General features: G+C 32.8%; 1 protein-coding gene across 1 annotated transcript in view; it reads left to right on the top strand.

The window, feature by feature from the left end:
• Window positions 1–4430, top strand: part of LOC115887471 (integral membrane protein GPR155) — a 27666-nt gene that overhangs the window by 11407 nt on the left and 11829 nt on the right. The gene's annotated exons all lie outside the window — the stretch shown is intronic.

Raw genomic sequence — 4430 nt, 5'->3', positions numbered from 1 at the left:
AACTTGTTTAATTTAAATGGAACACCCTGTATATTTTATGAGAATCAGATGCACAATTTAATTGTCTATCAAATTGGATTATACCGTTTTTTACCTCTCTCTTCAAGTTTTCGTAGAAAATGTATTTTCTTATAATTTAGACCTCATTTATCACTATACCCAACTATAATATTTTTTTACTTATTTGGGACCCTCTGTACTCTGTATCTTGTAGTTTATTTATTTATATATTATAAATTATTATTAAATTGTAGCTCTAATAGTCATTCAAAAAACTTTGTTACAACCAAAGCCAAAAACAAAATATATTAAACTGTAAACATCTGTTAAAACTATCTGATCAAATAATAAATTTTGGGGTATAAGAAACTCCCAATCTACAAAATTTAACACAATTTCCAAGTCATATGCAACTTAAAATATAAAACAGTTCAAACATTTTCAACGTTTTCAGCTAAACCTCACTAAAAAAGATTTTTTAAAGAACATCCTAAACATCTTAAAATTCGACGCTGAACAAAATTTGCAAAGGCTTCGCCAGCCAGTGGACAAAGATAAATGGTCCACTGAACCTGCAGTAGTTAATGCCTTTTATAACCCGAATAAAAATGATATAGGTATGTTAAACACATAAACTACTCAAAACAATTATCGTATATTTTCTGAAAAAAGAAATATTAATTTGAAAAACAAGACACTTTGAATTCCCTGACTTACGATTTTAAATAATATGGATACTGTGAGAGGAAATTAGACTCAATAAGCCTACGTGCTAACCTGTAATTTTTGGTCGGTCGACTATTTAGTTGCAAAAGTGAAAACAATACATACTTATGAAGTCGATCGGCAGACTATTTGATTGCATGTGAGCGCGACTCCATGAGGTTATATATTTTTTCAGTTAAAAAAATGAGATTTGGTCAGTCAGGTATGTTAGTATATGACAGAAATTAGGATTGAGTGACGTATTCCCTTGTTTTTTAGTCACTTCCTGTTTCGTCCTTTGATTGACAATTTTTAAATAGCACCCTTGGTATTTTTTTACTTTATTCCATAGGCACCACTTTATTCGATAGGCACCCTTGGTATTTCTTTACTTTATTGACATATCATATGTCAATTTTGACATTTTTGCATATGGTTTATGTAAAATTAGACCTTGCGGTTTATAACGAAAATTTGACTCGAAATACCAAGTGTGTGGTATAGTCTATAAAATGAATAACTTTGAATTTTGACCGTTATTTTTTACCAACATGGCAAATATAAAATCCCTCTGTCAAAAAAGTTACTGATATTCTTTAAATTGAGTGCCTGAACTAGCCTGAACGAATCAGATAGGTAACTCTTTTTACTTTCGTGAAATAGAAAAGGAAAATAATAAAACAAGTGACAATTCTTCCTCGTCTTGCAAAAATCAACACGAAATGTCATAATTGACAAAGTAAAATGTATCAGCTTTTGACATTTCTAAATATTAGACCAATGCCGTCTCTAATAGAACAGCCACGGAGCGAGATTTATGACGTCACGCTGGTTAGATACTACGTATTAATAAATATGTTGTAGAATACATGGAAAACATAATTATTCCTCGTATTTTTGGTTTGTGTTTTAAAAATGATATAGTTTACATGAAATATACATAATATAAGTTAATAAATACAATATAATATATACCTATTTATAGTAATAAATCCTTTGGCAAATAAACTATGAACCATACAAATACAGCAAATGTTTTACAATATACAAATAATGAATAGGTGGTACATAAGATAATGGGTAAAATGTAAAATATATTTTAAATTTAGGGTTTGAAAATCGATCTAATTTAACAAAAAACATTCAATATCTACTAATAGTGATGTATTATTATTTGCATTCACAAAAATTATTTATATATTATAATGTTTACTGCAATTAATAAACTAATATAAACTTGTCAAAAGATGACCACATATTTTTTTAAATTATTATTCTTAACACACAAAACAATCTACGATGACTATCAGATTTTGTTCAGTCATATTGTAATATTTGCTGCATTTGTATGGTACATAGTTTATCTGCCAAAGTATTTCTGTATATATTAATATTTATTAACTGTATATTACGTATATTTCATGTAAACTATATCATTTATAAAATACAAACCAACAAATCGAGGAATAATTATGTTTTTCATGTATTCTACAACATAGTTATTAATCTGTAGTATCTAACTAGTGTGACGTCATAAATCTCGCTCCTAGGCTGTTCTATTAGAGACGGCATTGCGTCAGCATGGCCGCAAGTTGCTAACCTAATAAAATTAACACTAGAAAAGCCCGCGGGAACTGTCAAATTCAAAGTTATTCGTTTTACAGACTATATCAAATTATTCGTAAAAAATGCCTTTTCCAAATATGCTAATGAGCCACCCTCGTTCCGGAGATATGATTAAAAATACGATTTGAGCATTTTCTAACTGGCCAGGACAAGGCTCCTTGATTAAGAATTAGTGTTTTTAACATAGCCATTCAGAATGTGATTTTCTATCGAATAATGTAAAAAAATACCGAGGGTGCCATTCAAAAATCAAAAGTTGTAGTAATTTCCAGTGAAACAGGAAGTGACCAAAAATAAATGAATACGTCAACCAATCCTAATTTATGTCATATACTAACATACCAAATCTCGTTTTTTTATCTGAAAAAATAAAAAGTTATAGGGGTGAGCCACTTCTGAGACGCACCCGGTATATTGGTTACAAATATGCAACCGAATGGTCGGCCAATTAAGAATTGCCTGTCAGCGCATAGCCTAAGGATACATTGTAATCAAATATTGGGCCGATCGGCTTCATAAGAATGTATTGTTTTCACTTTTGCAACTAAATAATCGGCTGACTAAAAATTACATATCAATGCGTACCCTAATTATCCTAAAATAAAACTCACAAAAGAAAGGCAGAAAAATGCATGTTTCATTTAGAAATATGTAATAATTACTTTTATTCAAATATGCGATAATTGTTTTAAGTAGTGTATTTTCTATTATTTTCCAATGTTTTTGACAGTTCCTTTCTATAATCTTCGTAGTTTTCCCGGCCGGTATACTCCAGCCTCTCTTCTACAGCCAACATTTTCCAAAATCCCTAAACTACGGCGGAATTGGTGTGGTTATTGGTCATGAAATTACCCATGGGTTTGATGACAAAGGTATTCTGTTAAACAACACAAAGGATACATTTAATAACAGTTATATATTGGGTTTTAGGCAGGCAGTTTGACAAAGACGGTAATATGATGCAATGGTGGAACAACGCTACTATCAAGGCATTTCGGGAAAGGACTCAGTGCATCATTGACCAGTATTCTCGGTATAAAATAGACGAAGTTGGTCTCTACGTTAACGGGAGAATGACACAAGGAGAAAATATCGCTGATAATGGAGGATTAAAACAATCATTTAGGGTAAGATTATATTGATGAGCTATATTGTTTATAAAACTAATTTGCAAATATAATTATCAAGTATTCAAAACACAAGTTGCATCAAAACTGTTCTCAATGATTCACCACAACCATTGATGATCTGTGGGTAAATTTTAGTACTCGTATATATTTGGGTATACCCAGAAAGTGTAGGATTTATACCTATTTAAAAATTTTGGATATTGGACTGCTTCTTTTGTTTGGATTTTTTTGGTTATAGTGTTTATTTTTTTGTCGCTGTCGACTTCCGGTATTTCCGGAAGTGCCGTCATATTGAAAATATTTTTAATCGATAGATCTCGTTATGAAACAATTATGTGCAAAAAATCCTCGATCTAGATATTATAGTTCTCTAGAAACTTCTAATGAACCCTCAGCCTGGGACACCCTGTATACCTAATGGTGTATACCCAAAAAGTGAAGGGTTTATATTTCCGTTTCCATTATTTTTCGGGTTCCATACCTCAAAAGGAAAAAAAACGAACCCTTATAGGTTCACTGTTTGACCGTCAATTTCACTTTGTTACAGGCCTACAAAAAATGGGTGGCCCAATACGGAGAAGAGGACCTCCTCCCTGGTCTCAACCTCACCCACGACCAACTCTTCTTCCTCAACTACGCCCAGATTTGGTGCGGCTCGATGCGACCCGAAGACGCCCTCACCAAAGTAAGGTCCAGCGTCCATTCGCCCGGACCCATCCGGGTTCTGGGCCCCTTATCCAATTCCTGGGACTTTGCCAAGGCGTACCAGTGTCCCAGGGGTTCCCCCATGAACCCCACCAACAAATGTAGCGTTTGGTAATTGGTAACTTAGCTCCTCCGAATTTTGGAGGCAGAATAATTGAAATGGTACCGGTGTTAACAGAGCAATAGGATTTAATATTTAGAAAATCGTCACGGTTGGATAATGACGTTTGGTACGGATCCAATAAGTTGGATTATAATTAGGAA

Source organism: Sitophilus oryzae, unplaced genomic scaffold, assembly GCF_002938485.1.
Source record: "Sitophilus oryzae breed Bouriz unplaced genomic scaffold, Soryzae_2.0 scaffold_576_pilon_pilon, whole genome shotgun sequence".
NCBI lineage: Eukaryota > Metazoa > Arthropoda > Insecta > Coleoptera > Curculionidae > Sitophilus > Sitophilus oryzae.
This window is presented reverse-complemented; position numbering and strand designations above follow the sequence as displayed.